The sequence below is a fragment of the Saccopteryx bilineata genome, chromosome 1 (genome assembly GCF_036850765.1).
Source record: "Saccopteryx bilineata isolate mSacBil1 chromosome 1, mSacBil1_pri_phased_curated, whole genome shotgun sequence".
Lineage (NCBI taxonomy): Eukaryota > Metazoa > Chordata > Mammalia > Chiroptera > Emballonuridae > Saccopteryx > Saccopteryx bilineata.
In genome coordinates this window covers 23,763,635-23,788,688 of record NC_089490.1, presented here as the reverse complement: position 1 = coordinate 23,788,688, position 25,054 = coordinate 23,763,635, and the positions used below count along the sequence as shown (strand labels likewise).

At 41.7% G+C, this 25,054-nt stretch overlaps 1 protein-coding gene and 1 non-coding gene across 3 annotated transcripts in view; one reads left to right on the top strand and one right to left on the bottom strand.

Annotated features, from left to right (window-relative positions):
- Positions 1-25,054, top strand: part of RCAN2 (regulator of calcineurin 2) — a 259,366-nt gene that overhangs the window by 2,448 nt on the left and 231,864 nt on the right. The gene's annotated exons all lie outside the window — the stretch shown is intronic.
- On the bottom strand, positions 15,091-15,224 carry LOC136321253 (small nucleolar RNA SNORA38). Its single transcript, XR_010728527.1, has one exon. It is a non-coding gene; the product is annotated as a small nucleolar RNA SNORA38 (small nucleolar RNA).

Genomic DNA, 25,054 nt, shown 5'->3' with positions numbered 1-25,054 from the left:
TTATCCGTCCCACCCTAAAGGCCGGTCCTTGAAAATATTTTCTGACATTAAACCGGTTTGTGGACCCAAAAAGGTTGGGGACCACTGATATATACTACAGAAATGAGCTTTGTTGAAAACAACTTTGACACTTGCTGCGGTCTCATTTCCTACACTTTCTGTACCATCCACTCAGTTTATCAACAGTTATTTGTTAAGCATCTACTGTGGGCTATGTAGGCCTGTGCCAAAGACTGAATGACTGAGGGCCCTGCCTTGCAGAAATCAATGGAACAAAAAGAATAAGAAAATAAGTGGTAATGCTCGTATGGTGAGGGTTTAATGGACAAAGGAACAGGTTCAGTGGAGCCCAGGAAGAGGAGGGTGGAGACAATCTGGAAGAACCTACAGAGTCCGCCTTTGGACCGGATCCCAGTAGGCACCTGGAGTTCTCTACTGAAGGGGCTAGGCATTCCACGTGGAAGGAAAGGTCATGTTCAAAAAATGTCTAGGTATTCTGAAATGGGGAGGTGGCAGGGGACTTTGGCAGAGGAAGGGGGGGGGGGTCAGTTCACCTGGGTTGTGAATATACCTTGTTGAGGAGAAACTGTATAGTCTTTATGGGAGCAATGATTTGATCTGATTTGTATTTTGCAAAAGTGACTTTGGAGGTGGTGAGTAGGTGGGGTTACAAAGAGAAATGAACACAGCTTTTAGACCACTGGTGTGATCCAGTCTTGTCTCCTCCCCCCCCCCCCCGTTCGTCGCCAATGAAGTTGTTTGTGCCTGAAGCTGGAAGAATAGGGAAGGAGATGAGGGAGATCTTCAGAGAGCCGTTTCAGAGGGACAGTCAGTGGCACTAGGTCGTCAAGTGGATTGCAGTGTAGGAAGACTAGATGTCTAGATATGGTCAGGCTTCTAACTGAATTAATAAATTAGATGAGAACAAATAGGTTTGAGAAAGATGGGGAATTTCAACTGAAAGTTTTTCCTGTAAGATTAGGAATAAGACAAGAATACCCACTCTTATCACTTTATGCAACAGAGTACTGGAAGTCCTAGAACACTTAGGCAAGAAAAAAAAAAAAAAAAGAAAAGTCATCCAAACCAGAAAGAAAGAAGTAAAACAGTCCCTATTTGTGGATAACTTGATATTATAAATACAAAACCCTAAAGATTACACACACACAAACTGTTAGAACTAATAATTGAGTTCAGTAAAGTTGTAGGACACAAAGCAATATACAGAAATCAGCTGCATTTCTATACACTAATACTGAACTATTGGAAAGAGGAATTAAGAAAGCAAGCTCGTTTATAATTACATTAAAAAGAATAAAATACTTAGGAATAAATTTGATCAAGAAGTTAAAGACTTCCCTGGCCAGGTAGCTCAGTTGGTTGAAGCACTGTCTTAAAGTGCAGAGGGTGCCAATTTGATCCCTGGTCAGGGCGCACACAGGAACAGATTGATGTTCCTGTCTCTCTCTCTTTCTCCTTTTCTCTCTCGCTAAAATCAATAAATAAAATTAAAAAAAAGAAGTTAAAGACTTGTACACTGAAAAGTTAAGCCATTGATGAAAAAAATGGAAGAATACATGAATAAATGGGATGTTTCATGCTAATCATCGGAAGAATTAATATTGTTAATACATTCATACTACCACAGCAGTCTGCACATTCATTGCAACCCTATCAAAATTCAAGTGGCATTTTCCATAGGAGTAAAACAATCCTAAAATTTGTATGGAGCCCCAAAAGGCTTTGAATAGTCAAGGCAATCTTGAGAAAGAACAAAGTTGGAAGCATTGCACTTCCTGGTTTCAAACTACATTTTGAAGCTACAGTAATCGAAACAATGTGGTGTTGGCATAAAAACAGATACATAGATCAATGTGACAGAAGAAAGAGCCCAGAAATAAACTCATGCATCTACAATCAATTAATTTATGACACAGGAACCAAGAATATACAATGGAGAAAGGCTGTTCTCTTCAATAAATGAGGCTAAGAAAACCTGACAGCCATATGCAAAAAAAGGCTGAGCCACTGTCTTATAACAAACACAAAAATCAACTCAAAGTGGATTGACTTAAATGTAAGAGCTGAAACCATAAAACTCCTAAAAGAAAATATAGGGTTAAGCTATTGGTCTTGGACAATGATTTAAAAAAAAAAATGTATCAGCAGAGCAAAGGCAACAAAAACAAACAAGTAGAACCACACATCAAAGTGAACTGCTTCTGCACAGCGAAGGGAACCATCAATAAAACAAAAAGACGACTCAGAAAGTGAGAGAAACTGTGTGCAAATAATATATTTTATAAGAGGTTAATATCCAAAATATGTAAAGAACTCATACAACTTCATAGCAAAAAAAAAACAGTCTGATAGGAACTGAATAGATATTTTTTTCTACAGAAGACAGACAGATGGCCAGCAGATACATGAAAAGATGCTCAACATCACTAATCATCAGGGAAATGCAAATCAAAACCACAATGAGATGTCACCTCACACCTGTTAGAACAGCTATTATCAAAACAAAACAAAACAAAGCAGTAAAAACAAGAGATAACAAGTGTTGACGAGGATGTGGAGAAAAGGGAATCCTCATGCACTGTTGGTGGGAATGTAGCCACTGTGGAAAACAGCATGGAGATTCCTCAACAATTTAAAGTAGGGCTACCAGATGATCCCACAATCCCACTTCTGGGTATCTATCTGAAGGGAAGACGATCATTTCTCTAAAAGATATCTATGCTTTCTTGTTCATTGCAAAGCCAAGACATGGAAACAACCAAAGGGGTCAGCAGTGGATACATGGATAATGACGATGTGATATGTATCTGCATATGTATGTGTGTGTGTATTCATATATATATAAGGAGATATTATTCAGCTACTAAGACAGAAAAAGAAACCCTGCCATTTGCAACAACATGGATGGATCTTGAAGTTATTATACTAAGTGAAATAGATCAGGGAAGGACAAGTGCTTGATCTCACTTGTATGTGTTTTCTAATTAAAAAAAAAAAACTGAACTCACAGGTACAGAGAACAGAGATGGAGCGTGCGGGTGAACAAAATGGGCAAAGATGGTGAAAAGGCACAAAATTTCAGTTGTATGATAAGTTCTGAGGATTTAATGTTAACATGGTGACTCTAGTTAACAATACTGTATTTTATAATCGAAAGTTGCTAAGAGAGTAGGTCTTAAAAGTTCTCATCAGGGAAAAAATGTGTTACTATGTTAAGTGATTGATGTTAACTTATTGTGGCTATCTGTCATCTATCTATCTATCTATCTATCTATCTATCTATCTATCTATCTACCTGTCTGTCTATCTATCGCAAAATTGTTATGTTGTATGCCTAAAACTAATACAATATTAATTGAATATCTGTAAGACTAGGAGGAAAAGAAAGTAAATGAGAAAGAGTGAGTTTGAGAAAGATGGGGAATTTTGACTCTGAACATCAAATGAAAATACTCAGTAGGCACTTTTAACTTTTTAAAGGTAATTTCTTCATTCCTAGTGCTAACCTTGTACTGAGACTGTCAACGGCTACCTCTGGAGAAGAGAAAGAGCATTTTCACCAAAGTGAAAGTATTAACAGTCGTTTTGTGAACTAGTAATATTAACAGTAAAAATAATTTTAATTATGATAGTAATATCTAACATTTATTCAGTGTTTACTATATGTGAGCACAAAGAAATAAGAACTCTAGCTAGATGATTACAGTGGATTCTCATGAAAACCTTCAGAGGCAGATACTAGTGTTATTCTCATACAATTGATAAGGAACCCAAGGGGAAGAGAGAGTGCCTTAGGTAGGTCACGCTCTTAGTAAGCACGGGGTTCAAGCTCAGACAGTCTGGCCAGCGCTCTGAATCTCCAGTATGAACTAACAACATTGAAGTCATTCCCGTTTAGCCTGGATTTTTTTTTAACCCTGTGTGTGAATATTTGTGACTGGTGCTGTTAAAGAGAACAGGACTGAGTCAGGAGTCCGACTCTCATCTGGGCTTGCACCTGATTTGTTGGGTGACCTCTGAAAAGTCATGTCTCCTCTCAGGCTTTTATTATTATTATTTTTATTATTTATTTATTTTTTTAGAGAGGAGAGGGAGAAACAGAGAGAGAGAGAGAGAGAGAGAGAGAGGAGACAGAGAGAGAGAAGGGGAGGAGGAGCTGGAAGCATCAACTCCCATGTGCCTTGACCAGGCAAGCCCAGGATTTTGAACCAGCGACCTCAGCATTTCCAGGTTGACGCTTTATCCACTGCGCCACCACAGGTCAGGCTCAGGCTTTTATTGTTTTTAACCTGTATGTTATTCGGGAAAGAAGTTGACAAGGTGATCTCTTAAGAGTCTCTATTTTTTGAATTTCTCCCACTCCCATCTCAAATTTTACCATTGATTTTGGTTGAAATCATGCCTGCCTGGTCTCTTTTAGAATAGGAATGCTTCTAAGAGGATTAACTCAAATGGTGGCCTGTCCTTATAAGCTGATGTCATCTAGTCCCTAGTGCAGGTGCTGCTGAGGGTGCTGATGTTGGGGGAGCCTGTAGTTCAGAGAGTGGAAATCCAAGGAGTCCTAAAGTGGAGGGAATTCTGCAGTCACCGATCAGTTTCTTTGTTTGAGACATGTCACTTAAACTCTATGAGACTTAGTTTTCTCATTCCTGAATAAATGGGGTGATTACTATACATGTGGTAAGGTTGTAAGGAGTGAAATGGATAACATAAAGTAGGCACAGCACACAAGGTGTCCGCCTCATCAAAGGTGCTCAATGAATGGAGGCCTTCACCTTTGCCCCTAGGGAAACAGGCATGCAGGGAAGGGAGGGAGAGTATTTCTGAAAAACTTCTTTCCATCTCATAGTTTTGCTAAGGGCCATCCATTAGTGAACGTCATTTATCTGTCTTAGGAGGCAGTGTATATTGGAAATACAAAGATACACACCATATTAAATACTTTTCAAAATGTGAATCACAAGTATTCATTAATAAATTACCCTCTGATATAAAAAAGCTTCAACATTCCATAACACAAAGTTTTAAATTCTTTTTTTTTTTTTTTGTCAGCTTATAAATAGGCCAAGATCTCTATAAAGAAAGAGTATTGCCTAGGGTTGGTGATCCAGGGTTCCATTGTGATGACATTGAATATACAGGAGATAGAATGATGTCCAACTTTGCGCGCGCGTGTGTGTGTGTGTGAGTGCACTGTGTGTCTGTCTCCATGAGAAACTTTCTGCAGTTGCCTACAAAATGTTTATTGTCCTCATATCTTCTCTCTTGTTACCAACTGCCAGGTGTCATATGTTGTACGTTCAATTGATTAATCGAATTGGGGATGCTGTTTAAAGATGGAAGCAGCCTTCAACTTAAGGATGTGATTGAAAATGGTACATTTTAGAAGTTGAAGAAAAGTTTCTAAAAATAACTCAAACTTCCTGTATTTCAGAATGCATGAAGAGAATATCTTCTGTAGTCAGGATGGAAAGAGATTTATTTTCTTTACCCATGTCCCTGCCCTCAACTCAGGGAGTTGAGTTGGAAACAGGAATGAGACACAGGGTTCCTAATATTTGGAATGTATGCATAAGAAAGCACTGGAAGGGTAGCAGATGGACAAAAGAATTGTGTAATTGGAGAATTATATCCTAGTTTTTATTACTGTTGCTTTAGCTTTTTGTGGGAATAATGGCTTTATTGTTTCAAGTGGTTGCGATATGCCTACTACAATATATTATAAATTCTTTGAGGGCATGGGCTGTACCTGATGCTGCTCTTATAGTGTGGGAATGAGGTATTAAAAGCACTAGCTTGGCATGAAAAGGTCTGGATTCCCCGCCTGGCACTGTCACTTCCCAGCTATGTAACCTTGAGTTCCCATTGACCTCACAGTCACAGGAGCTGGCAATTGCTGAATGCTGCCCCTGTTCAAGACACTGTCCTCAGCACACCGCATACGTTATCTCGTTTAATCCTGACAACAACTCCACCTGTGGGTATTATTGTCACTATTTACAGATGAGCATTTCCTGAGGATCAGGAGGAATAAGCCATTCAGTGTTCGGTCTCTTAGTTGAAATTCTCTTATCGGTTTCATTAGAAAAATAATATTCTATCTCCCCACCTTACGGAGTTGCGAGGCTAAAATGCAGTGAGTCTGTGAATGTACACTCACACTCACAAGATGGCATGCTTTGCACAGATGTTGAGAATGGTTGTCACAGTAGGGGACCTCCCAAGAGATCGGTGATAGTGGGGGCCTGGTATAGCACCAGGTCTCTGAGGGGAGGGAGGTCCACTGTATGTAAAAGGCTTTTGTAGAATGCATTAAGAAAACTGTGTTTCTTTGCCCTGTTTCTTGGTAGTTGGTTTTATCATGCCTGTAGCGTTCAAGGGTAACTTATTTGTCACTACCAAGACTCCACTAAGCTGGGCTAGGAGGAGGCTCCCTAGACTGTGGACCTGGGTCTTGCTGGAGAAGTAGGAAGGAAAGCATGGTTTACAGAGAAGAGATAACTGCCAAAGGGGTGTTTCGGTGTAAACAGAGAAGGCTGAAAGTCAAAGCCAAGGTGGAAGAGGGCAGAAGTATGATGTAGAATGCAGAAGTCATCCCTGGGGTTTACTTCAAGTGTGAGTGACAGGCAGGGCATGGACTCTGCTCAAAAGCCTCGCAGTGTTCCCCAGTGTCTTCTGAGGTCTGTCCATTTGGCAGGAAAACCAAGGACCCTCTGTCTTGAACTTTTTCAATGGCTTCTTTTTCTTGGATGCATGTGCTTTCTATAAAATCTTTGGAAAATACCAAATAGTATAAAAAGAGAAAATTAAAATCACATATTACCATGAGCAAATGATAATTACTATTAATATTTGCTTGTTTTTCCTTTCAGTCTTTTTTTATATGCATTACTTTGTAGAATTGGGATCAGACTGTGTTTAGAATTTTGCACCCAGCACACATCACCAGACATTTTAAATAACTTTCCAAGTAAAGTCAACAATCTTTATGCACATTGTTTTCACAAAACTGCGTGGCATTCCCACCAAATTCATTGATCTTCCCATCTGCTATTGGACATCTAGATGGTTCCCAAATGGCCAAAATATCATAAATATTTATGATGAACATCTTTGATCATATTTTTTCCCATATATTTCATTTAGGTCATTTTCCTAGGATAGCTTGTTAGAAGTTCAATTATTGGATCAAACAGATAGACCTTCTTAAGGTGTTCTATATATTTTGACATTTTTTATTGTTTTTCGAGGAAATTGTAGTAATTAACATTACCACAAATAGTGCATGAGAATAGAGGTCTTACCCCCAACCTGCTCATAAGCACTCTCTTTGGTGAAGATAAGGGCTGGCTGGAGTTACTGCTTTCTAGTGACGATCCCACCGTGGATATGTTTCCCCTGGACAGTTGCTTCAAGGAGGCTGAGCTTCCATTGTGGGAGTTGAGGATGGGTGGATGTGGAAATGAGAGTTGCCTTTAGTAGATTAGCTTTTCTTCTAGTGGTTCTGTTATTAAAGGCCTGGCATAGTATGGATACCACCTTCCACAAAATGAGATACGACCCAGGGTAAACCATTTTGAATAAATAAATAAGATAATCCTTTGGCATCTCCTTAAAAATCACTTAAGTGGTCATTATTCTAACTTTAATTTGATGACTAATCAATTTAGTCTTTTTAAAAAGTTTCTGCATTGATTATTAAGCTACTATTAGGTTGATTATATTGACCAACTTATTGAGGTAAACATCCAATTTGAAATTTTGCCTTCCCCTCTGCCATAAAATTAACTGAAAGACAGGCTAAATTAATATAATTTATTTTTTTATTTTGACTTCTGTAGCTATTACCAATGAAAGCCTAGTAATGGAGTCTGGCCAGACAAATCAAAGTCCAATTGATACTTCTCTCTTCAGGTTTAATAATTAGTCCAGAAAAGTTATTTATTTGATTACCAGTATCATCATGAATTTTTATGTAGAGGATAATAAATTCAGATCAACTAATGGTAGTTCGAACTAAATTATATTTGCTTAGGAGCAAAGTCTCAGCCTTGACAAGACAAGTAAAAGCAAAATGCAAATTCATGGACATGTTGATTTTTTTCCTGCTGTGGGTATTAATGATATTCATTTGATCTTTTATGATGTACAAGTAACTTTTTATAGAAAGGTTAAATTTTGGTCAGGGAAGATATTCAGCAACTGACATATCATAAATGTGTTTATTTGATATCCCCCCCTTTTTTTTCCCTGTCTCTTGGTGATTTCTGTTCCACACACAGCTGTTGTTTTCATTAAACTTCAAAATCTGACAAGGTGACATTCAGGAGAAATTCTGATTTGCATATATGCTTGGTCAGATTTTCAAAGTGAGCCTTCTAACCTTGTGTCAAAGTGCCACAGCCCATGGCTACTCCCTGTGGGTTCTTGGCTCACGCCTAGACCTTGGCTTGGTTCAGTCTCCTGAGATATCGTGGATGGGGAGAAGGGGTCTCCTTTCTCATTCTGGTTTGCAACCACACTGAGTGGTCGGGTGCCATTCTGGAAGGTCAGGAAGGTTTTCTCAGACCCCACATGTGTGCAGACTGATTTGGAAAGGTTGTCTTCAGGTGGACATGAGCTAAGTGGAAGCTGGAACCGCTCCCCTCAACTCCCCCAAATCTAAATTAATTTTGGATTGAAGCACGCAACTCCTTCCTTGAGGTTGTGTGGAAACTGCTAGACTATCAGCTGGGAACTGAGAACATTAAGACATTTAGGATGGCCCTAGGTAGGCTCAATTATGTGCTAGTGAAGTCGTTAGTGGGACATGCGACAGGCCATAGTGACCCTGTGAGAAAACCCCGATGCATGCGTGGCACTCTGCTCCTTCATACTTCCTTTTAATACCCTGACAGTTGTAGGAGGTCCCAACGACACGTGCTGTAGCCAATGACCCTGTATCGTTCAGGAAATGGCCTTTGGGGTCTCCAGCGATGGAGCTCTCCAAACGTCATAGCTCCTCATGAGGTTTCTAGTTTTATTCTTTAAAACTGCTCTTAGGCGGTCACATTTAAGCAAAACTGTACTTATCACCCAGGCTTTGGTCTTGGGGTGAGAAGGAGCAAACATAACACCACGCTTTCAGTCTTTCTCCCCACTTTAACTGAACCTCTTCGTCTTAGCTCAACCATCTCCTTGTCTTCACGCGCATCCCTGGCTATTGTCTTGCAATGCAAGCCAAACTGTGATACTATGAGAAGGTTACTGTATCTGAACAAAATTAGAGGTGCCTTAATGGATATTGGTGAAAACGAATCCTAGGTATTTTTATGACAGTATGGCTTTCAAGAGCGGATCTTATAGGAAAGAGAATCCAAAGGCAAATAAAGGTCAGAGACCTTCGCGCAACCGGTGTCTGCGGCTGCTGCCAGTCCACCTGGCAGTCCGCCCTGGTGGGTCCCCCGCCTGACTGAGACAGCTCCCTTCCTGCTCCCCCACCCCGTGGACCTGAGCTCCTTTTGAATTATTTTATTTCCTGAGGTGTGATTCCAGATCTTTTCAGAACCCTCCGTCTACCTCTGAATGGGGACATCCCCTTTAGAATTTGTTCCCATTCATCTTCTCAGGCACCCTCATCTCAGTGATCATAAGGCTTTGAAAAGCTAAAATAATACTGCTTCCCTCCAACAGAAAGGAAAAACAGGCGTGCTCGCTCTCCTGGGAGCTTGCTGTGCCTGTCCCTGTCTCCCGCCCATCACAGGCATGCCTCTTCTAAACTCTAAGGGTCCCCACGAGCCCTGCAACCGGGGAAGCAATGGGCGCTGCAGCTCACCCCAGGCTAACCCTCTACACCTGTCTCCAAGACCCCTTTTCTCTGACTTGCCAGCGAGCCAGGGCAGCCCAGCCTGGGCTCGTTTCTATGACGTTTCTAGAGAGCCAGGCAGCCCCGCCCAGGCTCTCCTGTTGCGTCTTCTATCCTAAACCCTTCCTTGTTTTGTTGTTCCCAGCTTTAATGAGCTTATTCTCAAAATTTAAAAAACAACCAAACAACGGAAATCAATCAGGTCAAGATATAGATTTTCTTTCTCCTGCCAAAAAGGAATGATGTTCAGATGTTAGAATATAAACACTGACCTAAAGGATAAATTTTTTTTTTCGTACTTTTTTAAAAAATATTTATTTATTTTTTTATTTATTCATTTTAGAGAGGAGAGGGAGAGACAGAGAGAGAGAGAGAGAGAGAGAGAGAGAGAGAGAGAGAGAGAGGAGAGACAGAGAGAGAGAAGGGGGGGAGGAGCTGGAAGCATCAACTCCCATATGTGCCTTGACCAGGCAAGCCCAGGGTTTCGAACCGGCAACCTCAGCATTTCCAGGTCGATGCTTTATCCACTGCGCCACCACTGGTCAGGCCAAAAAGGATAATTTTTAAGAAGTATTAAAATATTTAATATTATTTTTAAATGAGTAGTAATCAATTAGGGTCACATAGAGTTAAAAACGTCTGGTAGAAATGGTTATTTAGCTTGGTGAGGGATCCTCACTGAGATAATAATTTTCTTTTTATTCAGTGTTTTCATTATTTCTTTTTTTGATTAGGCTAGTCCTTTTAATGATTTTCCAAAGTGTCTCTAAAATGATCTCTTTTCTTGCTTTTGAATTTCTACTGTTGAGATATTTGTATGCACCTTTTGTCGTATCCTAATCATTGCTTAAACAAACCATTCCCATATCTCTTTTATCATTCTAAGACTGCTAATGGTTTAAGGACCCGCATGCTAATGCTGTGATGAAGTTATTCTTCTTACATTGTAGAGTATTTGTTAGTGATGTCTATTGTTAATCATGTCAGTGTAAATGCTGCCAGATATACACCTTTCTTCTCCTAATTGCAAATTAACTTTTTTATGGTTACTTATTTGACAGCGCCATGAGACCCATAGCAATAATTGGGACATGGCTGCTAGAGACCAGATATTATTTCTTCAGCTTCCTATTGTAATAAATAATTAACTGCCAACTTGCTTATAAATAAATCAAAAGCTTTATAATAAGCAACAAACTAAGAAGCAGTTGCATATAATTTACAGTATAGAACATTACAGAAATGTTAGGCATATTAATAATCAGAGCAATAACTTATTACTTAACTAATTTAAAGCTCATTGCAATGGTAGAAAATTATAATTAGCCATTCTCCTATCTCTCTCTGCTTCTTGAAATTTGAGTCTTCCTTCAAGTTTCATCTTTTCAGGATTGTCTCAATCCTTGAGCCCTCAAAAAAGCCATCAGTCTTTTTTCAGCCAGAATTTATAGCGCATACATAGTCTACCCTTTATAGCTTATCATTCATATATTCGTTCATTTGTTTCTTCATTCATTCATTCACTCATTCATTTGTTTATCCATTCCTACTATGCACCAGAGGTTGTACTAGTCCAGGGGTCCCCAAACTACGGCCCGCGGGCCACATGAGGCCCCCTGAGGCCATTTATCCAGCCCCCGCTGCACTTCCGGAAGGGGCACCTCTTTCATTGGCGGTCAATGAAAGGAGCACATTGACCATCTCATTAGCCAAAAGCAGGCCCATAGTTCCCATTGAAATACTGGTCAGTTTCTTGATTTAAATTTACTTGTTTTTTATTTTAAATATTGTATTTGTTCCCGTTTTGTTTTTTTACTTTAAAATAAGATATGTGCAGTGTGCATAGGGATTTGTTCATAGTTTTTTTATAGTCCGGCCCTCCAACGGTCTGAGGGACAGTGAACTGGCCCCCTGTGTAAAAAGTTTGGGGACCCTTCCCTGTACTAGTCACTGGGGTATAAAAAACAGAAAAAGAAAGTCCCTGTCTATAGTAGAATTCGAGTCCAGTAGACTGCAGCTTTGTACTTGTTTCCCTACAGCTCCTCTGCGTAGTAAGCGCCCTGAGGGTGAAGACCATGTGGACTCATTCCTCCTTGTGACCCCTGCTGCACATCACCATGGCTAGGCTTCAGGGTGCACTCAGTTGGTGGTAAAGTGAACTGATTACTCTATCCATTCTAAATAATTCAGAAGCACAAGAGTGAAGATTTTAACACCTTTACATGTCTTTAAAGCCTTTTGCTCTTCGTATAATAATAACAACGCCACGAGATAAGTTTGTCTGGTTTCACTTTAGGGGTCAAAGGTCCTCTTCTCAGAATGTGACGTAGTGCCACATCTCTGTTAGGTGCCAAAGCACAGAAATGATGGGGAGCAGTGTCGGGCAGGCGGGTTAAGGGCTTCTGTCTCAAACTCAAATTATATTTTGAAATGCTTCTGTTTTGTTAAGAAAGTGCATCTTGTCCTCTTTTGGGGAGCTTGGGTGTCAAGCAACTGATCAGGAATAACAGTGGCTGTTTATTGAGCACCAATTAAATGGAGCATTGGGCTAAAAACTTTCCACGTGTTCTCACACGTAGTCTTCTCAGCAACCTTGGGATGCAGGTTCTGTTTTTATCCCTATTTATTTAGATGAGGACATCAAGGCTGAGGGGAGTTGAGTAATTGGCCTAAGGTCTTACAGGTAGTAAGTGGTAGAACCATGACTCACTATGCTCTCTTCTCCTCCACAGCCCGCCCCTCCTTGTCCAAGGGGATTTGTGGAGGCGTTCATGGGGAGGGGCACAGGACTTCCATAGGATGATGTTTACATTTTGTGTTTTTTAAATTTCATTGGTAATCTAAAATAATATTGGCATATTCTAGAGCATCCTGATGACCACCTTATTTTGTTTGTTTTTGTTTTTTACAGAGACAGAGAGAGAGTCAGAGAAAGGGATAGACAGGGACAGACAGACAGGAACGGAGAGATGAGAAGCATCAATCATTAGTTTTTCGTTGCGCGTTGCAACACCTTAATTGTTCATTGATTGCTTTCTCATATGTGCCTTGACCGTGGGCCTTCAGCAGACTGAGTAACCCCTTGCTGGAGCCAGCGACCTTGGGCTCAAGCTGGTGAGCTTTTGCTCAAACCAGATGAGCCCGTGCTCAAGCTGGCGACCTCGGGGTCTCGAACCTGGGTCTTTCACATCCCAGTCCGACGCTTTATCCACTGTGCCACCGCCTGGTCAGGCCCGATGACCACCTTATAATGAATAATATTGCCATGTGATTTTGGCGCCTGAATTTGTGTTTTTTATTAATGATTAAGTTGTTGCCAGTGTAACTTCAGTTGCTCTATGGACTTGTGGGAATGAACTGGTAGACTTCATTATGTACTTAGCCTTAAGTGAAGGCCGCACAATGGCATAGAGCACTGGCCTGGTCTAGTGATGTTTCATTTTGCTGTGAATGCAGAAATGTGGGAGGAGGGCCCTAGCACAAGGTGAGCGGTAGGAACACTCTGAACTCGGGAACACCTGTGTTGGCGTTTTCACTATCAGAATCATAATGAGAACTGAGGGTTTCTTTTGACAAAACATCATCACCCGAAGATTAAGTTAATGTTGTCAGTTTGGATTGGCTTTTAAATTTCCTGTGTATTTTGTTGGAACATTTAGTTGGCATTTGATGGTTTTGGAAAGGAGTTGAAACTAGAAGAGCTGAGTTTTATATATGGGCCTAGTTAGGTATTATTCTAGTAAAACATATACAAGTCAAAACTGAGAAGGAAGCAGTGTGATTTTTTTTTCCTATAAAAAATTGGTCTCTACATTTTTCAAATGTGAACAAACTAAATTTCTCTGTACTACCTAATGAAAATTTTCTTCTCAGAAAATGCTCCTCCACCCGCCAGGGTCCTGCCTGCCTAAGTCTTTCTTAGGATAAGGCGTTGACATTTCCTTTCAACCAGTAAATGGTATCTGGGAATGTTAAGGTCTGACCTTGGGCGAAACTCTCCTGCACTGTGGCTCTCCTCTGGCTGGCCCTGCCAATCAAGGTGCCTTTGGATTCTCTGTCACTCTCTGACCTGATTTTGATAACTGACAGTTGCGTGTGCACATCGCCCATGGTTTGTAATCATTTTCTCATCACCACCGTGAAGGTTTGTCAGTGTGGTCTAGGAAGTGGTACCGGCCCTATCTAAGCAGAGAAGATAATGACAGTGTGTTGAGATTTTAAAGGCTTCTGGTTTGGTCTCTGGGTCTGTCCAAAAGGAGTTGCCTTAGTTATTCTTGGGTAAAGAAAAGGAAAGTCCAGTTAAATGCAGGCGATCAGAGGAGGTGATCACGGTGGTGGATTTATCCTTAGCTCATTAGTATTACTTCTGATGAATTCCTAGTAAGGTTTTGGAGCACAGGACCAGAGGACAGTGAGTGTTGATACAGAGAGGACAGGAGATCTTTACAGCATGTGGATAGGCAGTGCAGCTTATGAGCCGAGGGCTGGGAAGCCCAGAAGTAAAGGCTGGCATAAGAGCAGCACCAACCTTGGGTAGCTTTGGATAGTCTTTAAAAGAGAGAGCTTTTTATTTCTATATACAGTTCACTGTCCTCCTCTTAAAATTTTAATAAGGTTTCCCTATTTTAATAACATGTATAGAAAAGTGTCAAACACATAAAAGTGTCCAATAAGTGTTGTTCTTCTTATCACCACCATGATTATTATTCCCTGACAGCCTGCCTGGTGCAGAGAGAACCCTGTGGGGAGCAGGGTGGGAGGTCAGAGGAGCTGGGCTTCTGTCCCCGGTTGGCTAAGATTTCCCCACCAGAAACTGCTTTCTCTCTCTGCCCCTTTGACCTCAGTATTCTTGTTTACATCACTAAAGGGCTGGGCAAAATGATCACCAAAATTCCTTCCATCTCCTTTCTTCTTTGTATGTTCTAGTCTTTGCAACAGATCATTACAACATCCTTAGAGAGCTGTGTTTCATTAATGAGAATGACCACTGGTGGTTATTATTATTATTAATGTGTATCTTTAAACAAAGGGCTATTCGTAGGCAGGGGCTATGGAAATTTTTTTTCATCTTAAATAATAGAGGTATTCAATAGCCTTTCAGGACATCATTAGGAAAAGCTTGAACCCAAAGTCCGTCACATTTTTGTATGGTTGGAGTTCAGCACTTGATGGTAGGAGCTGTGGCCATTTCTTTCTCCAAGGTTATTTTATTTATTTTGTTTTTTCTATGTGGGATGGTTGATCTTGAGCCTGCGCGGAGCAAGTTGGCCCCAGACCTCTCAAGTCCACATTTCTTTGCTTCCAATTCTTACATGTTCTCCAAGGTTATTTTTAACTGTACTACCTTCTGCAGGCAAGATGCAGGGGCCCTAAATCCCAGCCAGGTCTTCAGCTGACTCTGGGGAGGGCACTGATTTTATGAAATTTATTAACTTTCCCTTATTTTTACACTTCGTCATGGTTCTGAATGTGTTCCCTGGCAAATCTCTTTTCAGTAGATAATATTAGGTATTAATAGGTAATGCTTCTCTAGCTCTTATTATGTGCAAGGTGTTTTTATCATTTTTATGAATTGCGGCTTAAAGAACTCACCAATAATTTCATCCTAAAAAGGATCAACTGGTGCTCAGACATTTGGCCCCTGCTTTCCTGTTTTGACTTTTTATGTCTAGTAAATAAGCTGTTATCGTACAGTGCTTGTGTCATTACGTTCCAGAATTGGAGAAGGGGGAGGGGAGGACTCTATGAAAGCACAGATGCTACTGAGCGCTTGTTGTAGCCCAGACCTACTCTGGCCTTCTTTCTCTGTCATGCCTTCAGTGGACAGTGTCATGCCTGCAGTGATCACTTTGTTACCACGTAGGTATTGAGGGCATAAGCTGGGCAAGGTGAAAAGCACCAGACAAAGCACCTTCCCTCCGGGGGTCTTACAGTTTATGAGGGAGAGTACCATAATTTGTGACTCACTTTTGCGTCCTCCATACCTGAGCACCTTGCACGTTAGAAGCTCTCATGAAGCATTATTGGAATTTTTGGATTTATTAGATGACTCTTGATAGCACTCTAATTATGTTACTACTAATATTCATTAGGTTATTTTCTACCTAATCCTCAAAATAATGCTTCTTAAATTTGGTGGATCATATTTTTCGACTTCTGGCATGCCAATGTGCAAGAAAAATATTGTTCTTGTACTTTTTCATTATTTTGACCTGGGGAAATGCAGAAAAGGGTAGGTCAAGATTCAGGGCACTCTTCATTCGGGTCCTGATTCTGCTATTCTAGCTATAAGCTTGGGCAAATCATCTAACCTTCCTGAGCCCTCGTTTTCTCTCTATACAATGGGAATTCTAGTAGCTGCCCTGTGGTCTCCTAAGGCTGGGCGGGGGGGCATTGGAGAGTGATGGGTTTGGTGACAGTGGATGACGGTGTTCCTTTCAGCATCGTCACCAGTGCTGTCCCATGAACTGCTCCCCATCCTTATTGTCACTTTGCCCATCTTCCTAGTTTCTCTTTGGTTTGAAAATTTTAAAAGGAGTTCAGAAGAATCCCTGTGAGATGAACACTGAAATGAGAAGAGAGGAGAAAGAAGACCCTATTTCTGTTCAGAAACAGACTTGTAGGTAAAGAGAACATTCTGATGGTGGCCGGGTGGGGCGGAGTCAGGGGGTGAGAAAGGGAACGGGATTAAGAAGTACAAATTGCCGATTATAAAAATAGTCAGAGGGATGTGCAGTATAGGAAGAGGGTTAATAATATTGAAATAACTGTGCATGAGGTCGGATGGGTATCAGGTGATCGCTTTGTAACTTAAATAAATGTCTAATCGCTATGTTGTACAGCTGAAACTATTATAATATTGTTTGGCAAGTTTAATTGAAGAATTTAAAAAAATATTAAAACCACATAAAAAAAAGACCCCTTTTAGTGATCCACGACACTCCCACTTGACTCTACAAGCTGTAACGGCAGAGATCATCGTTGTTTGTTTTGCTTTGTTCTGATCATCAAGCACATGGTAGATGCTCAGTACGTTTTCTGAACGAATAAAGCTAACTCCTGACATCCAGCTCAGCTCACAGAATCAGTAGCCACTCTGCTCTGCCTCGGAGCAAAAGCAAGAGTCATCATCTGACCCCGGAGAGTCTATAGCATTTCAACTACTCTTCCTGTAAATACAGAAACCAGCCAGAGTGGAGGAGACACGTGAGGAAAGCAAACTAAATTTGAAGTTGAAATAACTAAGGAATGTCTGACTTACAGTTGTTCCTCCTGTTTGAAGAGATATGAAGCCTTGGAAGTCATCCTTAACTTCCCTTCCAGTGGATTGACACTGGAGAAGCCTGCCAACAACCTGTTCTCATTCCTTTCAAAAAAAAAAAAAAAAAAAAAAAAGCACAACAAAAGCACCCATCCAATCCAATCCAATGGACTAAACAACTCACTGCCTGCCTGAAGTTAAAAATAAGCTGCAGCTCTTTACTGTCAAAAAATTAGCTTGGGTAGAATATGGCTCTTAAACTATAAGAAGTATGCTCAAGTAAGTAATTTTTGAAAGTGGCAAAAGTATGTTTCGATGATAACCTGTCCATGCTTACTGTTTTATTTTTTCTAGCGAGAGAGAGGAGACAGACAAACAAGAAGGGAGAGAGATGAGAAGCATCAACTCATAGTTCAGCACCTTAGTTGTTCATTGATTGCTTTCTAATATGTACCTTGACCAGGGGACTCCGGCTGAGCCAGTGACCTCTTGCTCAAGCCAGCAATCTTGGCTTCAAGCCAGTGACCACGGGGTCATGTCTATGATCCCACGCTCAAGCTGATGACCCTGTGCTCCAGCTGGTGAGCCTGCGCTCAAGCCGGTGACCTCGGGGTTTCAAGCCTGGATCCTCAGTGTCCCAGGCAGATGCTCTATATTGTGCCACCACCTGGTCAGGCTCCATGCTTACCGTTGAAGCAACTATTACAAAGTTTCACCCCTCATTATCTAATAATCATAGAGTCCTGAGAAAGAGTTCCTCAGTTATGTGCATGATGGATTCGCCTGCCACCTAATTTCCAGGTGACTGCTGACCTCTCTCTAAGACGTGTGCTAGGCACTAGAGATGAAATGTGGGCCTGATCCGTGTTGATTCCATGGTTCAATGGGGCCTTTCCTGTTGGAACACGGACTGAAGCAAAGGTAAAAAAAAAAAAAAAATAGAAACAGCGTGGGAGTTGATGCGGGTGCGCGGTGGGGGAGGGGCGGGGATGCCGAAGTCAAGAGCAGCCCTGGGTTCTCAGGCAGGTTCTGAAGCTGCTCCGCTCCGAATGACACGGATGCTTATCAGGGTTTTCCAAGCGTTTTTTGAAAGTTGCTTTAACATCAACTTCAGTGAAATAAAGTGTTTTCAGATATTTACCTGCTGGGCCAAGAAGAAACATTTCCAAAGCTCCTGGGAGATTCTTATGCAAAAAAACAGGAACGTCATATATCACCTGAACAAAACAAATTCTTGGTAATCCCCAACAGTGCCTAAAAGAACTCCCAGCTTTACAAAAAACAAAATAGTATTAAAACAATAAGACAATTATGTAGAGAACAATAAGCTTCGACTGTCTCCTAAGGATGTGGCGAGGTTTTGACATATCACTTCTTGAAAGAAAACTCCTTGCTTCCTGCTGCCTGTGTTCTCTTCCGGTTGGCTACTCACTCTTTTATCTGGCTCAGTGTATCCCCTGCTCCTCCTTTCTGTAACTTTTCTTTTGAAGGTCCTGGGATCCCCAGGCTGGAAACCACTGTGATTCTGTAGGCTTCCGGCTCCGCTCACATCACACAGCCTGGATGCCACTGGCCATCTTCCTTTCCTGAACCCCAGCCCCCCTTCTCCGTGAGAGGGTTTCTGCCGGATTGCCCTCCTTATCCATCCTCACCCCTTCTTACTTTTCAAACCTACAGCCTTTCCTAGTCGGCTGAGGCGGCAGTGACAAAGTGCCACAGGCTGAGTGGCTTAAACAACAGGAATTTATTTCTCACAGTTTTGGAGGCAGACAGATGCCATCTCTCTGTGTCCTTGCATGACCCCTTCTTTGTGCCTGTGGGGAGGAGATGGGGGGTGGGGGAGAATGAGCTTCCTCTTATAAAGTCACCAACCCTATCAGATGAAGGCCTTATCCATATGACCTCATTTAACCTTAATTTCCTCCCAAAGGGCTCATCTATAAATGTAGTCACACTAGAGGTTACAGCTTCAATATAGGAATTGGGGGGGGGGGGCACTATTTAGTTCATAGATTTCTGCTCTGATTCCAAAATTCATGTCCTTCTCAAATGCAAAATACATTCATTCTATTCCAATAGCCTCCAAAGTCTTAACTCATTCCACCATCAACTCAAAAAAAATCTCGAGTCCATGTCTGTATACCATCTAAATCAGATGTGGGTGAGACTTGAGGTCAAATCGTTCTGAGGCAAAATTCCACTTCCACTGTGAACCTTTGCAAGTAGACAAGTTACGTGCTTTCATTTTTTCATTTTTCTGAAGCTGGAAACGGGGAGAGACAGTCAGACAGACTCCCGCATGCGCCCGACCGGGATCCACCCGGCACGCCCACCAGGGGCGACGCTCTGCCCACCAGGGGGCGATGCTCTGCCCATCCTGGGCGTCGCCATATTGCGACCAGAGCCACTCTAGCGCCTGAGGCAGAGGCCACAGAGCCATCCCCAGCGCCCGGGCCATCTCTGCTCCAATGGAGCCTTGGCTGCGGGAGGGGAAGAGAGAGACAGAGAGGAAAGCGCGGCGGAGGGGTGGAGAAGCAAATGGGCGCTTCTCCTATGTGCCCTGGCCGGGAATCGAACCCGGGTCCTCCGCACGCTAGGCCGACGCTCTACCAAGTTACGTGCTTTCAAAACACAACCTTGGGACAGGCGTCGGATAGACATTCTCATTCCAAAAGGGAGAAGCCAGGAGGAAGGAAGAAAGAGATGATATTTTTTTCTGGGCTGTTGTACAAAATGCCATAGTCTGATGGCTTCAGTTTCTCCTAGTTCTGGAGGCTGTGAGGTCCAAGGTCAAGGTGACAGACAGTTTGGTTCCTAGTGGAGGTTTCTCTTTCTGGCTTTCAGACAGGAGCCTTCCTGCTGTGTCCTCACATGACCTCTTCTTTGTGTGTGGAGCAGGGGAGGGGAGAGAGAGAGAGAGAGAGAAACAGAGAGAGAGAGAGAGAGATTTCTCTTCCTCTTCTCATTAGGCTCCACCCTTATGACTTCATGTGGCCTTAATAACCTTCTAAAGGCCCATCTCCAAATATAGTCAGAGTGGGGCTAAGGCTTCAACATATGAATTTTGGGGGAACACAGGTCAGTCCCTAGCACTTCCTGCAGAACCCCATTGATAGCTGTTTTGATGGTCTTCCGACCACCAGTCGCTCAGTCTTAGCTGAGCAGCGTGGGAATTTTATTTTTATTATTTATTTATTTATTTATTTATGTGTGTGTGTATTCTTTTTCGTTAAATTTATTGGGGTGGCATTGGCTAATAAAATTATATGGGTTCCAGCTGTACAATTCTATAATATAAATATATCATCTGTGGAATTTTGTTGAAATGAATTCCTGATGTTAGCACATTGCTGCTTCAACAACAGTCCTTCCCCTTGACTTTTACCAATCGGCTAGCAGCAGATTGTACGTGTGTGAAAGGCATAGAGCAATGTGGCCTCACCTTGCATCTCTCCCAGGTGTCAGTCTGGACTCCTGTGGTTTTCTAGAGTCCTCTGAGCTCTTCCTCATTCATACATTTGCTCTCAAGATTTTCCCTCAGCCTGCAATGTTCTCTACCCCTGCCTGGCTCCTTCTCTAAGTGTTTGCGGGGCCCTCACCATCTATCTACTCCAGTTCTGCCTGCTCCTGAGTAATCTCTTGATTCCTCCCTCCAGTTGGGTTTCTTCCTCCTCTGAATTCCCAGAGCACGCCCCTTCATGTCTCTGGTGCTCCCCTCGCTGCTCCTCCGCCCAGCCTGGTGTCCCTGGGCAGTAATGGCGCCTGGCCTCTCCTCCACCCGCTGCTCAGGAGCAGGCTTTCCGTTCACCTTGAATCATCTGAAGGGCGTCACGGGGGTTTGCACACCGTGGATTCTCAGTACGTAATTTGAAGGAGGAATGCACAAGTGTCTGTGTAATACTCAAAAGTTACAGTACGATCTCTGTTTCGTAAATTCATCCTAGTTCTTTTCGTGAGGCGTTATATAAAAAGTGCCCTTGAAGAATGAAATTAAAGAAAATACATGGTTTAATCCCCTTGGATATTTTAAATAAATTATTCAGACAACAGATATGGTAAGCAGCAGTCTTTCATTATCCACTATGAAATTATTGCAGTGATTGAACTGACAATTATCAGGTTTAAAAAAGTCCCAAGTTAGTTTTAGATAACAATTAGTGGTTTCATCTGAAAATACTACTCAGGCCATAAACTGGCTCAGCATATACTGTGCTAGCTCTACCACTGATGTGTTCTATGTTGTGTTGTTATTTTTTTAAACTTATTTCTATTCATTGACTGATTTAGAGCAACAGAGAGAGGAAGGGAAAAAGAAGAGAGAGAGAGAGAATTCATTTGCTGTTCTACTTAGTTGTGCATTCATTGGTTTCTTCTCATATGTGCCCTGACCAGGGATCGAACCTGCAACCTTGTTGTTTTGAGGTAATGCTCTAACTAAGCAAACCAGCCAGGGCCTATGTTGTGTTATAATTAGCATTTTTGTTTCCTGGGAATGATGTAGAGAGGTCATCCCATTAGCATTCTGAGATTTTATTGGTAGTTTATAAATTATAGTGTATCATTAAAAAGAATAATGAGAAGGAAAAAATAATCCAAGAAACCAGTTTAGCAGTTCAGTTCACTAGACATTTATTGAGTGCCTATTTTATGCTGAGTATTGAGACAGGTGTGTGTGTATGTGTGTGTGTGTGTGTGTGTGTGTGTGTGTAAGAAATATAATTCTTGCTATTGAGAAGATACAGAGTAGGGTCATAATTGATCATAATGGAACATCAGTGTGCCATAAAGAAAGGAGAGAAAAGCATGGGTGTGCTTTAGGCATTCGCAAATTAATGGAGGACACGTGAATATATAGGTACATTTAAACATGGTTTATGGAACCAGACAAGCAAGCATGCATGTAGCTAGTCTAACTTTCCTGAAACATGGCTCCCAAGAGTTCAGGGCTATGGAGCCTAAAAATCACATTGTTATTTAAACAAAATAAAGGCATGATCTTCTGGAAAACTGGAGATTGAAGTTTAAGCTTGACACTCTTAGGCAGCCCTGGGGCTAGTCCTATGAAGGCTTTCTTTCTCTCTGGACTTCCAAAAGCCACCCTAAGCAGCTCTCCTCTGGGTGCAAATCTTCATATCTTACTACTGCAGAAGAGGCTGGCACTCCTATACTCTCCTTCTCAGATTGATTGGCTTGACTCGTTTGGAAGAATACTCTGGAGTCCTTTTTCAAGGAGACTTATAAGTTTTGGAATAGGGTAGGACCCAGGTGGAGTTTTGAGTGCCAGTTTCATTCAAGAAATTCTAATGATTGTCTGTTAAGTGCCAGATCCTATGTTGAGTTCTAAGAATGCAATGTGAACAAGATAGATACACCTCAGTATTTACAGAGTTAATTGGGAAGAAGGCAATCAAACAATTATAATGCAGCAAGGTAAAGGCTCTGATGGAGAAATATAGCATGATGGAGAATTTATCTCGGAGTTAAAAATTTCCAATGACCTATCTGTTGCCTGGCCAAGCGCTAGAGAATGAAGTGGGGATGGTTACAGGCAGATGTGACAAGGTGCACTAACACACGCACTAGAAAGGGGCTATCAATGGACTTGTTTAGTCGTGGTTGAGTTTCTAAACTGTAGCTTATATGTCACAGAACGTTGCTGTTAAATGGAAGTCCTCATATGTCCATTATTAGAATTTACATGTGTGTGCTTTTATGTAAGGAGGCAATCTGCTTCCTCTTACGTGTAGGTTTCTGTTGAGATGTTTGGAATTTGGAATGTATTTTCTCAGAGAAGTAACGTAAATTATGCGTGGGTCCTCCAGCTAGCCCAAAAGGCTATCCTATGCCTGACGTACTTGAGATAAAGTACTGGATTTCTGATGTGAGCGATTTTAGAAACTGTTAATGTTGCTGGAAGAGTCAGAAAACAAGCCTGTGCACTTTCCCCTCTGTGGCCTTAACGGGGAGAACGAGGTTTCCTTTCTCCCACCCCCTCCTTACTGAGCGCTGTGAAAACTCCCACCAGGTCCAGGCCCCTGGGACCTGGGGCGGGGGCTCTGGTGGTAAAGGGGCTAACAGGTGTGTGTAGGGTCATTGATTGTTGAAGATTCCCAGTACTATTTCACTTAAATGCTTTATGTGAATCATCTCATTGAGACCTTACAGTACACCCATTGTTGACACCATCATCATTCCTGTTAAGTGCTGCTGTGTCCTGGGGTGGAGACCTTGAACCTCTTCTGTCACTTAACTCCTCATTTAGTCCCCTGGCTTTAAGTATCATCTGTTACACCTCTTCTCCCCTGAACTCGGGACTCACAGACCAACTGCTCATCACCCTAGGTGAATAATGAGAACTTCTGATTTCATTCCTCCAAACCTGCCATTCTTATAGTCTTCTCCATCTTAGTAAATGGCGGCTTTGTGCTTCTATGGCATCAGATCAGAACCTTGGCATCATTCTTGAACCCTTCCCTGCCCCATATCTGGTCCAGCATCAAATGCTGCTGGACATTAAAAATGTCCAGAATCCTGTTGCTTCTGAAAACTTCAACTGCTACCCCTCTGGTGTCTGTCATCATCACATCCTGCCTGGTTACTGTTAATAGTTTCCTAATGGGTCTTCTCCATCTGCCCTATTTTCCAAATAGCCACCAGAGAAATTATTTTAAAGCATAAGCTTATCAAATTCCTTTATTCAAAATCCTCCGGCGGCTTCTAGTCCCACAGTAGATAGATAGCAAAGTCCCGCCCCCGTCTCCCCGCCCAGCCCATCAGGTGCTACCTGTCAGGCCTCCTGCTTTCCCTCTGAGGCATTCCCTACCGCCCTCCCTTCCCACTGCGCAGCTGCCAGGGACCCAAGCATCCTGGCTCCTCCTGCTGCCCAGCCTTTTTTTTCTACCACTCTCTACCTGCCAAGTCTTTCCCCAGGTATCTACATGGCTCACCCTTCCTTCTTTCTTAGACACACATTCTTAGTGTCCCTATATAAAATAACAGATGCCCATAGTATCAGCATTTAGTGTGATACTATGGTCACACTACTCAGGTTTCAATAGACTGGTAGGATACTCTGAAGGTGCCGAGGGGTGAGAGCATTGAGAAGGAAGGGAACCAAGACCAAGCTAACCATGTCATAGAGATCCCCTTGCACATCTAAGCCAAGGGCCAATCGTGTTCATGTAGTCTACTAGACTTGTTTCCTTTTCCTCTTTTTATTTTTTTTAAGACTTTATTTATTGATTTTAGAGAGAAGAGAGAGAGAAAGGGGAGGGAGAGAAGAGGTGTGGGAAGCATCAACTCAAAGTTGCTTCTTATATGTGCCTTGACTGAGCAAGCCAGGGGTTTTGAACCAGTGACCTCAGCATTCTAGGTTGAGATTTTATCCGCTGCGCCACCATAGGTCAGGACTTTTCCCCTGCTATTATTCATGTTCCACATCCTTTTTAGAAACCCATACACTTACTAAATTTTTTAAAGTTTAGGACAGTATATAGTGTTTGAGGTAATCATACATTATAAGTGAAAAGACTATTAAGGTTCTATTTGGAAGAAGGGCAATAACAAACCAACTTTAAGAAATGTGAAAAAATAAAGATGATGAGAAATTAAGTGAACCTGTAGAAAAAAAAAGACAATGAAGAATGGTCTAGATTTATGTAACATATTTTTGAGCATCTACTATGTGACAGACACTGTCATCTCAAAGGTAGAGCTGTTAGGTAACTATAATATATATAAAAGACAGATAGCAATAGTTTGTCAAAAAGACAAGCGACCCTAAAATAATGTCTTATCTTTCATACTGCCCCATTTCTGGGACTGAATTAGGTTTTAGGATTCTAGCTGAGAGCGCTGATCTTTGACATCTCAATAAGAAGCTTCAGCTATGTTGGCTGTTTTTCCAGTTAGACATATAGAATGGTACT